Below are 12,283 nucleotides of genomic sequence, written 5' to 3'. Positions count from 1 at the left end.
GGTTTAGGGTGAAAAATACCCGACATGACCCGACCCAAAAAAAATATAATTTTACATTATATATTTATGAATAATTACAATAATACCTCTCTATATATTATTTTTTCAATTAAATCATTGTTTTTATTAAATAAAAATAATATTTTTTATTATTTCAGATCGGGTTACGTCGGGTTCGGATTTTATTTTAAAAAGTCGTGTCGGGTCGGGTCGAATTGGGTCGGGTAGAGGGTAAACATTATGCGAGTCGGGTTGGATTTCGAGTGGAAGAATCATTGTTCTCGGGTCGGGTCAGGTGGACCAAAAATCCGACCCAATCCGACCAATGTCCTTCCCTAGTTCAGCTGATGTTCGGGCCTCAAAACCTGTTTCAATAAAAATGTTTGGGCCAGACGAAAATTGGTAATTACGCACGCTAGGGTTTTCTTTCATTCTAAATTTTGTATTTTTAATTGTGGTATCTGAAGATAACAATTGTGTCTTTCCTCTTCGGCTAATTAGAATGAAGAGTTCTAACACGCCTTGCAATGTAAGGTAAAGATCCAATTGAGAGCGCCTTTATTAAGAGATACTTTTGTACTATATAGTTGAAAAATGTGTAATTTTTATGAATAATATTGTTTAAATAATTAAATTTTAAAAAATAAGTATCATTCTTATAAATTAACCCATTAAATTAGCTTGGGGGTAAAGTAGTGAAATCAGTGTCAAAAGCAAAGACGTAAACTCTGATTGGATCATTCTAACACATTTCAAGGCTGTTTGTTACAGCAAATTGCTTAACTGGATTGGATTCTATTCCTTTCCTCATTGACATATATACCCCTACTCTTTATCATATATATCTTATTTCATTTTCATTCTCATCTCTTTGATAAAACCGAGACGAGCTTCCTTGTTGGTGGCGAAATGACGATCCGAAGAGCCTTGTCTGGGCGGATGATGGACCGGACGGCCGTCTTTGGAGCTCGACACATATCGTCGTGGTGGCGGAGCGTGCAGCCCGCTCCCAAGGACCCTATTCTTGGTGTTACGGAGGCTTTTCTGGCCGATCCCAATCCCGATAAAGTCAATGTTGGAGTCGTGTGTTTCTTTCCTTTCCTTCTTTATTTGCTCAAACAAATTTGTTTTTGTTTGCTCTCCTTTTGAACTACTTACGATCGCCTTTTTTTTTCGTTTTTGCGTTTTTAAAAAATCTATTCAACGTTCCGAGCTAATTACGTTAATATCTTTTGTTTGAATTTTTTTGGTAAGTTTCTCAGCTGCCGAACACTAAAAGAAATCATTCTCTATTTGCTGTATGTATTTGATTTTACATTTGCGGGAACTTGAAAATTTGAAGGTAAATAGTAACTAATAGAGTCAAATCATGATTATCTAATTAAAAGTAAAAAAAAAAGTTTTTTTGTGTGTAAATTTAAATTAGGACTAAAGTAAGCATAATTCAATAGTAATTTAAAGCTTGAACAAGATACGGACCATTAAACCTGTTCACAGAGATACCCGGTTTTCCTTTTGTTGCTGAAAATGCAAAAACAATTGAGTTATTAATTTTCAGGACTTGTTCACAGGGTGCTTACCGTGATGATAATGGGAAGCCGGTTGTTTTGGAATGTGTTAGAGAAGCCGAGTGAAGGGTTGCTGGGAATTTGAACATGTAAGCCATTTTAAGTACTAAACGTTGTTGTTTCAAGTATAGCATAAAACTAAACTGGTTAGATTTTTTTAAAATTATTATAATTTATTGGTGCAAGGAAAGCCAAAGCTTTGTTGATAATATTACTAAATTTTGTGAGTTAACTTTGCTATCTCATTGCTACTGGTGCATTTATGATCTGTAGGCAACTATTAATGGGGTGACATAAGGGCACCAAAAAAGCACTCACCTGAGTGATGTATATGTGACTGTTTTTGTGTCCCATCTTTGTGTGTGTATGTAATAAGTTTAAGTATATAATTATGATAATTACCTTTAAAGAGCGGTCTAGTTTAACATATAAAACATGCATGATTTTCTTATGATCTTATATGTGTTTTTGAATACTCAAATATAGAAAAGTAGTGTGTGATATTTTCCCTTTCTTATTAGTAAAGGTACAAGTAATTTGCAAAAAAAAAAAAAAAAAAATTAAATAGGACTTTAACCATGAGGGCCTTTTCTATGCCTATTGGTGCACTAGGCATGCATTGATCACATGCCCTTTGCCCATTCAGGTCTTTGGTGCTTTTGTTGTCTGGCTGTCCTTGTCCTAAGCACAAGCCTTAATAACTCTACTAATGTAAGACGGTGTTCTTTTGTTCTCATTTTGAAGATGGTATATAGAGCTCCCAAGTATAGTGGTTTCAATCTGTCTGTGCCTGACTCTCTGCATATGATTTCCACCCTTGAGAAACTTATGGGACCAACTTTTCGTTTGGTGATATATAGAATGTACGTGCTATTTTTCTCAACAAACTAGGCCAGAATCTTGTTGCATTATTCCTTTTCTTGTGCACATAGTCCATTCGTATCCCATTCCTACGAGAGAATGGTGCATATAGAACATCTATTTGTTGGACTATGCTTGCCAAACTTCCTTTTCTTATTCTTCACCATCTTGTAGTAGGATTGTATTGGACCCCATGGATATCTAATCCTTTTCAACAATCATATGAAATGCTCCAACCTATATTTAATCACTTTCGTATTCTTTTTTTATTTCTTTGGAATTGAAAGAAATGTTCTCCATATGTTTTCTTTCTATAAGGGAATATCTTCCTATGGGAGGAAGTGTGCAGATGGTGGAAGAAACACTGAAATTGGCATATGGTGAGAATTATGAGTTGATAAAAGACAGAAGGATAGCTGCAGTGCAAGCACTGTCTGGGACTGGTGCATGCCGACTTTTTGCAGACTTTCAAAAGCGTTTTTGTCCCGACTCCCAAATCTATATACCAGTCCCTACTTGGTCAAAGTGAGTCTTCCTGCTATGTTTCCATAGACATTAATTTCTCTCTGTCTTAGTTTATTTTTAGGACCCGTACAAGTTCAGTTATCAGATTGAGAAATTACAATCTAATCTTCTCTCTCATTCACTTAATTTATTACTTATGTTGCTTATAATATGAGATATCAACAGCCACCACAACATTTGGAGAGATTCCCAGGTCCCTCAGAAAACCTACCATTATTATCACCCAGAATCAAGAGGTCTGGATTTTGCAGCAATGATAGATGACATTAAGGTATTTAAGGATCATTCTTTGAATGTGAACATATTAACCAACATTCCATCCTTATTTTTGGTTCCTTTTAGTAGTTCGACTCCCCTTGATTCTATGTGTGTATCATCATTGCTAAAGGTTATGTTCCTCTTTCTTCACAGAATGCTCCAAATGGTTCATTCTTTCTACTTCATGCATGTGCTCATAATCCAACTGGTGTGGATCCTACAGAGGAGCAGTGGAGAGAAATCTCACACCACATCAAGGTAAATGCTTGCTTGCACCCTTTTTTTGTTTACTGAAGGCACTCCATGAGACAATTTGTATCCTCATGTTCACATCTTTCGGTGTTCTCCATTCCAATTATTTCCGAGGCCTTTTCCTTGTTGAAACATTATATTCATTGTTGTTAGGTGAAAGGTCATTTCCCCTTTTTTGACATGGCATATCAAGGTTTTGCTAGCGGTGACCCAGAGAGAGATGCAAAATCCATCAGGATTTTTCTTGAGGATGGTCATCATATAGGAATTGCACAATCATATGCAAAAAATATGGGACTCTATGGCCAGAGAGTAGGATGCCTCAGGTAATTGTCTCTTATCATTTTCAACGAATGCACAACAGTTTGCCTTTCAAGGTATTACTTCCTGATACCGATTCTGCAATAACAACTGCAGTGTGCTTTGCGAAGATGAAAAACAAGCAGTAGCTGTGAAAAGTCAACTGCAGCAGCTTGCAAGACCCATGTACAGCAACCCACCTGTTCATGGTGCTCTCATAGTCTCATAGTTTCAATAATTCTTGGTGATCCGGACTTGAAGAAACTATGGCTGAAGGAAGTTAAGGTAATTGCTTGGTTTCTTTTAGGAAACTTTTGTATTTAAGCTAATCGCACAAAAGGAATGTATGGCTGCATGTAGTGCCCACAGAGTTATGATATCCTTATTGCATGTTTCGGATCTGGGACTGATGATAGAAAACCCATGGAGGCATGGATTTCGAAATTAAGTCCTTTGGGACTGACTTAGGAGGGCACCTAAAGAAACTGAACCCTCTTTTAACCTTTTTCTTGTTGACAAATTTTAGTGAATTTCCTATAGCTTATGCCATTGCAATGCCAACCCTGAAGGGAGCATAGTTGAATCTGTGTAATCTTCTTTTTATGATCATCTGAAATAGATAGATTAAACATCAAATGGTGTGCAGGTCATGGCTGATCGCATAATTGGGATGCGAACTGCTTTACGAGGGAACCTTGAAAAGCTAGGTTCTCCTTTATCATGGAAGCACATCACTAATCAGGTGTGTTAAGTTCGTCAAGTTTCTCTTCTCTTGGTACAAGCTGACTTCTTTAATCGTCAAGTTTCTCTTCTCTTGGTACAAGCTGACTTCTTTAATCAAGTGACATGGTATCGAGGTTGTTAATACTCGTAATTTCAAGCAGATAGGCATGTTTTGCTATAGTGGATTGACACCGGAACAGGTCGACCGCTTGACAAATGAATTCCACATCTATGTGACTCGCAATGGTCGAATCAGGTAGAGATGTTTTGAAAAGTAGTTCCTTTTTTTCCCTTTCTGGACAATCTTGAATCAGAAACTGAATTCTTTGCTGTTGTTGGAAAACAAATACAGTATGGCGGGTGTTACGACGGGCAATGTTGAGTCTTTGGCAAATGCGATTCATCAAGTCTCAAAATCTACGTAGAAGTAAACTCATTGTTCCTTCAGCTTGAAGAGTTTTAAAGATTTTTGGGCCTCTTTGTGAGGTCCACATTGGATTCGTATCGGTAGCTGCTCATACTCGGAACCTTTAAGAATAACAACACTCTCTTTTACCATTGAGATTACTTGATCGAGTTCTCTTAAATTTAAATATGTCTGGTGAGTTGAATTTTAATTTTTAAGTAAGACCTTTAGATATTAAAATGTTATCTATTCAAATTAAACAATAATCTACTAACAATGTTATCAATTGTATTTTAATTTCCAAAATCAAATGAATAAAGGGACTAAATTCCTAAATTCCAAACAATACAATGACTAGGAGCAAAATTAAACCTATGTTAGATGGTAGTACATATATAGATGTATGAAAAATTTATTGGTAGTGATATGTTTTAACTGAATCAAATTAATTTTCATACCAACAAAAATATAAATTCATATAAGTTACCGAAAAATAATGAAATATAATAAATTATCACAGCCATAACAATGTTAAAATCAGTGTCAGTCTATTTCGGTTAAAAAGTATTGCACTAGTTCTCTTTAATTAAGTAAATGATATTATATTTTGAAGATAAATATCAAGATTCAAATTCATATAAAGTAAGATATCATGAGTAATTTTAACCGATTCGTTAGTTAATGAATCTTATGTTACATTAATCTTTGTAGCAAATAAATTATATTTTGATATCTTTACTCATAAATTAGATAAATGAAATTTTTCACTATTTATATTAAATAGATTGATTCCTCCATCAATATTTCACTTTTTATATTAAATGCTGACATGGAATTTTGTTTCCCAAAATAAGGACATATAGTTATGACTTGGCAAAAAATAAATCAGAGTGAAATACAAATAACCTTGTACCAAAAAGCCCATATCCTTATCAATCCTAATGCAGGTATTTTTTTGCTCAATATCACCTTAAAAGAATTAATATCTAAAAGCGCTCATTGTTAATAGTGCATTTAAAAGATGATTTTCTTAAAATGCGATTTCATCTAACGTGGTTTACCATCAACAATTTATCTTGTCAGAAGTGAAACACGCTTTCTATTGAAAGCATCCTTTTAACATATATTAAAAATAATAAAATAAGTGAACTAGAAATAAAGAAATAAACCAAAATAGCTATAACACTAATAAAATATTTACAAAAGCTAAAAATCACGGTATTACAATAAGAAAATAATATACAATATTGATAAATAATAAAAATGAAAAAAATATAATATTTTACAACGATGAGTTTTTTTGGAATGAGTTTTATTTCTTGACCTACATTATGTCTAATATTATAGACATCAATGTGTAGTGTCAACATCGGAAGTTCCTATTACTGTTGAAGAAACTGTAGAAATTCAAGGTAATGTTCGACACTTTATTTAATTTTTTGTTCATTTTGAAGACTTACAATTAATATTTTTTTTATAGTTGAAAATGTTGTATCACGCAAGACTAGAGGACGTACAACGTTGAAGGAATTATATCAACTTCCTCCTGGGCACCGTGTCAAAGTTTTAAGAAACAATGTCGATCAACCTATTGGTCCAGAAGCACGTCTTCTATCCGGTTACTTAGGCATAGTTGGAAGTAATGCTAATTTTTTACCGATCAATTATGAATCATGGCGTGAAATGCCTAATAGTAACAAAAATCAGGCTTTAGATTTTGTTAAGATAATAATGTTATTATAATAGATAATCTATAACAATTCAATAATACTTTATACTTACTTTTAACACTTATTTTATGTGTAGGAAAAATTTTCTTTAGAGGCCTCTGACGATTATTTGAACCAAGCATTAGGGAATAGATGGAGAGACCACAAGAGTTCATTAAAAAAGAAATACTTCAAGAATGATCTCAGCCTTGAAGAGAAGCTACAAACTGTCCCACCTCGAATGCTCAGATATCAATGGGAAGATATAGTCAGATTTTGGAGTTCACAAAAAGGACAAGTATGATGTATTTTTCAATAATAATATTAATGAATTATAATTTTGACTTTATATGTGGTTGTTTGAAATTGTAGGACCAAGAGCATGTTGGTGTTGATAGCAGGCAACAACAAAAGTTTACTCACACGGCTGGATCGAAGAGCTTTGCTTGTATAGCTAATGATAAGGTATTATAGATTATTCACATAGTGATTTGTATTCTCATGTACATACTAACGCAAATTAATTATATTATACTACATTGTAGGAGAATACATCTGGTTCTAAAGTTGGACGAATCAAACTCTTCGACATGACACATACAAAAAAGGATGCCACTCATATGACTGCTAAAGCAACATAAATTATGGTACATTTATTGGACATAGAAATTGAATTATGTTTTATTTATATCTATAGTCTGCTAGTCTTATTTTGAAATAATTATTTACTTTATTATTAGGAAAAATTGAGGGATAAAAGGGCGGAGTATGAAGCTACGGCTTCAAGTCATGATCTTGTTAATGCGGATGACATCAAAAATCAAGTTATTAATGACGTTTTGGGTCCTGAAAGATATGGTCGGGTTCGCTGTAAAGGATCATTCGTTACTCCCACCAAATATTTTGGATCCAGTTCATCTCAGTACATGTCCTCACAGTCTTAGTCTTCCCAATTAGAAGTTAGTCGTTTAAAACAACAATTTGCTGAAATTGATAAAAAAAATAGCTAATATGAAAGTCGAAAATGAAGCGAGGGAAGCAGAGAGAGAAGCATCATATCAGCAGAAATGTCAAGAATTTGAAAATCGACTAGAAGCTATGACGCAGATGATACGAAAAACTCAACCTCAGAGTCCACCATCTTAGGTCTTATTTCTGTTATATGTTTTGTTCATGATATTTAACAATGTTGAACTGCATTACCTATTACGTTAATGTAAACTTTTATTTAATATAATGGATTTGAAGATTGTTGTTATGGAATTAAAGTTTGTTGTTGTCATGTCATGTTTGTTGGATAATGGAACAGGTTGAAAATGTAATTTTGGGTAACAGAGGAGCGGAAATCAATGGTTGTAAATTATGTGTTAATTAGCGGTGTTTGTATAAAAAATGCCGCTAAAGACATAATCAATACCGACATTTTACAAAAAAAATGCCACAAAAGTTTTAGATAATTTGTGGCGTTTATTCCGAAAATGCCGCTATAGATCTTTCCTTTTGCGGTGTTTGTATCTAAAAAAACACCGCTATAGATTTTGACCTTTTGCTGCGTTTATTCCAAAAATGCCGCTATATATCTAACCTTTTGCGACGTTTGTATCCAAAAAATGTCGCTATAGAGCTCGACCTTTTGCGACGTTTGTTCCAAAAAACGTCGATATAGATATCGACCTTTTGCGGTGTTTGTTCCAAAATACCGCTATAAATATCGACATTTTGCGGCTTAAATCTAGACCTATAGCGGCATTTTTTGTTCTCAAATGTCGCGAACTTTAGTGGCGCTGTTTTCGTTGACGCTTCTTGCGGTGTTTTTCCTATCGCCGCAAGTGTTTTTAGCGGCGCTTAAAAACGCCGCTATAGGATTAAAAAAACGCCGCTAATCTTCTGTTTTGCTGTAGTGTGCGGAAAAAAATTGGGGTCACCGACCGGAATGATTGGATTAGCTGCGATTTCCATCAATAGTGTATGTTGTGTTGTTTTGAATGATGTTGCCGAGGACAAACTGGAAGGATTTCTCTCTTCTAGTTAGGGAACAATGACGATGTAGTAGTGGATGCTTATCCCTACAACGATAAATAGATTAGTTATTTCCTTATCATACAATAGATATAGCTTATCGTATTGCATGAAGCATCTCAGGAATAGTCTTTGTCCAAGTCGTTGAAGTTTCGTTGGAGCTATGTAATGAGATTCATCCACCGTTGAACTGATCTAAGACATTTCCAAAAAAATTGTAACACAAAATATCCCAATTATATATACTCCTACCAGTCACAACATGTCTATCAATTGGGAGTCCTAAATGAAGTGAAACATTCTTCAAAGTAATAGCGACTCCCCATACGAAATATAGAATGTGTGTTTCTGATCTTCTCCTCTCAATAAGAACAAAAATAAGTATTCATTGTAGTTTGCAACGTCAGTGCACTTTAAAAACATGTTTAAATTCGAATTGACTTAGATTTCCATAATGTGACCAAGGAAAAATTTAGTCATTTTGTAAATGAATACTTCAAGAATATGGTTTTCATTTTGTTAATTTAAAGTAAATAGATTAAAAATATCATATTAAATTACAATCAATAAAATTTAATTAATAAAAAAATAATTTTCTTATCATACATGGTTGATTGGTCACGATGTACTTTTCATCTAATATAAGTGTTTCTATTTTTAACGATAGAATAATTATAAAAATAATGTCATTATTCTTTAAATAAAAATATATACTAACTACAACAATTCAATAATTATTAAAACTTGTATAATATTTTTAATATTATATGCATATGATATTAATCAATTAAAATTATTAAATAACTAATATTTTAATTAATTTTAATACTATAATCCCTTAATATCAATAAACTTTAATCAATTTATATTAATCTTAAAATTAGATATAAAATTACGGTGTTTGGTTTATATTATTTATAGGGTAAAATATATAAATAGTCACTAAACTTTTTAGATACTTGCATTTAGGTCCCCCAACTTTTAAAACTTGCAATACAGTCACCAAACATTTTGTTCGTTTACAATATGGTCCCCGAAGTAACGGGCGTTTCATTGTCGTTAGGATAATTTATATAAATGGTCACTGAACTTTTCAGGCGCTTGCATTTAGGTCCCCCAACTTTTAAAACTTGCAACACATTCATCAATTATATTCTAAACCCCAAAATCCAAAATGCTTCAATTACATTCTAAACCTTAGATTCTAAAATACTTCAATTACATGCCTAACCCCAACCCCAAATTCATAATCTATTCTCAAAATCTGTCATAACAAACTGAACTTGAAGCAGTAATCATAAACTCTCAAAACATAATCATTTCAAAAAAAAAAAAAAATTAACCAACTATAAGTGAACAATAAGTGGTTATGTTGGGTTTAGGGTTATATTGGACCTAAATACTCAATTCAGTTTATAAAATAGTTGACTCGAAATTTTTTCTATTTGAGTTTATAAAATTTAAATCAAGTCGAATTTAATTTAATTTTCAAGTTTCTGTTTAAATTTAATTATAAATATTTATCATATTATAATATTATTTTATTCTAATTCAATTCAGTTTATAAAATAGTTGACTCAAAAATTTTCGATTTGAGTTTATAAAATTTAAATCAAGTCGAATTGAATTTTTGAGTTTCTGTTTAATTTAATTATAAATATTTATAATACTATAATATTATTTGATTCTAATTTAAATAGTTTTTTTAACCATATACATACATAGATTTCTTCATATTTTTCCCATATGTGATATACATATATCATACAAAGTCAGGGGGCTTGACTCAAACTTAAAAATTAATCCACTAATTACAAAAAAATTTGAGATATTCGAGTTGTATTTTACAAATCGATTTTAACTTGAAATTTTTTAAGTTGAGTTTATGAAATTACAACTCAAAGTCAATTTGTATCTAATTTTTTAAATCAATTCAAGTCGAAAAATAATTTTTTTCGAATCGAATTGAATGTTGTTCACTTATAGTTGGTTAAATCTAGCTTTTAAATCCTAAACCCAACATAATCACTTATTGTTATGGACCCAAAATGAACTAAATGTTGTTGATTATGTTGGGTTAATTAGTGGGGAAATCTAGCATTAAGGTTATGTTTTGAGGGTTTAGGTGTTGCTTCAAGTTCAATTTATTATGGTAGATTTTGAGAATGTATTATGAATTTGGAGTTGGGTATGCAATTGATGTATTTTGGAATTTGAGGTTTAAAATGTAATTGAAGTATTTTGGAATTTGGGTTTAGAATGTAATTGATGAATGTGTTGTAAGTTTTAAAAGTTGGGGAGACCTAAATGCAAGTGCCTGAAAAGTTTAGTAACAATTTATATAATTTACCCTAACGGCAGTGAAACGGTTGTTACGTCAGGGACCATATTGTAAATGAACTAAATGTTTAGTGATTGTATTGCAAATTTTAAAAGTTGAGGGACCTAAATGTAAGCATCTGAAAGTTCAATGACCATTTGTGTACTTTACCCTTATTTATATTAATTGTCAAGTGTTTCTTTATTATTACCAGCTAATCATTTAGTTGATGAGTTTAGATTTCGTCATATCTGTCCCGTAATCTTATTATCAACTATTCTAGAATTATTATGTTAATCAATTTAATCATTTTCAAATAAAATATAAACATAATAAAAATATATCTCACTTTTTTTAAAAAAAGAAGAAGTAAACCTGTAAAAGTCATATTATTATTTATCAAAAAAAAAGTCATATTACAAAATTGTAATAATTATACTTACTTTAATGAATATTTACTATTATATAAATTTATTTAAATTATTATTATAATTTTATAAAAATTAAGATTAAAATATTAAATAAATTAAACTTAATCTAAACAAAATTATATAAAAATAATTATTTAATAAAATATGTTTTTAAGTAATCTTACATCCCTTCAACCTTATGTTCCGATCAAATGAACCAAATATTATATGTTTACAAAATATATGAATAGTGTCAACTAATTTTTTTAATTTACATAAAATAATGACATATCATTATAATCTAATTTTTATTGTAATTTATATATTAATAAGTAAACATGTGATGCATCGCTTGACTCCTAAGATTCTGGCAACGCACTACCTAAGGTCTGCTGATCTGTTTGCATTTATTTCATTACATAATAATTTTTTTAATTCATTTTTTAAAATATAATTTTAGTTTTAAAATTTGTTATTTTTTTATAAAATAATATTTTTTTAAATATAATTATTTTTTAAATTTTTAAAATAAAATCTTTAAAATTATCAGAATACATGTGTTACTTAACGAGATTCTTTCACGGCCGTTACGGTCGAAAAGCTTAAAATGATAACATTTATAATGTTAGGCATTAGAAAATAATTTAAATAAAAAATAATATAATTTAAATATTATTTTTATATTAAAACTAAATTTTAATTTTATAATTTTATATCTCGTAGTGTAACGTTCCCTAAACAAACGCTACTAAAAGAAAACAAAATCTGTTAGGCTGTTTATGCCACAAGTCTACAACTCATTCGTCTTAAATTATTTACTTAAAAGAGAATAATAATTAAAAAAATCCAATATTAGTTACTATTATTCTTCCTTGAGTTTGGAATCATCGTTGAAATTCCTCCTCTATGTTGTATATATTAGGCATCCAACT

General features: G+C 31.3%; 1 pseudogene; it reads left to right on the top strand.

Moving 5' to 3' along the window:
* The first annotated feature begins 892 nt into the window (after positions 1-892).
* On the top strand, positions 893-4,935 carry LOC120140240 (annotated as a pseudogene).
* Positions 4,936-12,283: the final 7,348 nt, after the last annotated feature.

This window comes from Hibiscus syriacus, unplaced genomic scaffold (genome assembly GCF_006381635.1).
Source record: "Hibiscus syriacus cultivar Baekdansim isolate YM2019G1 unplaced genomic scaffold, ASM638163v2 tig00110783_pilon, whole genome shotgun sequence".
NCBI classification, from domain to species: Eukaryota; Viridiplantae; Streptophyta; class Magnoliopsida; order Malvales; family Malvaceae; genus Hibiscus; species Hibiscus syriacus.
The sequence above is the reverse complement of the archived record's forward strand: the minus strand, read 5'-3'. Positions and strand labels throughout refer to the sequence as shown.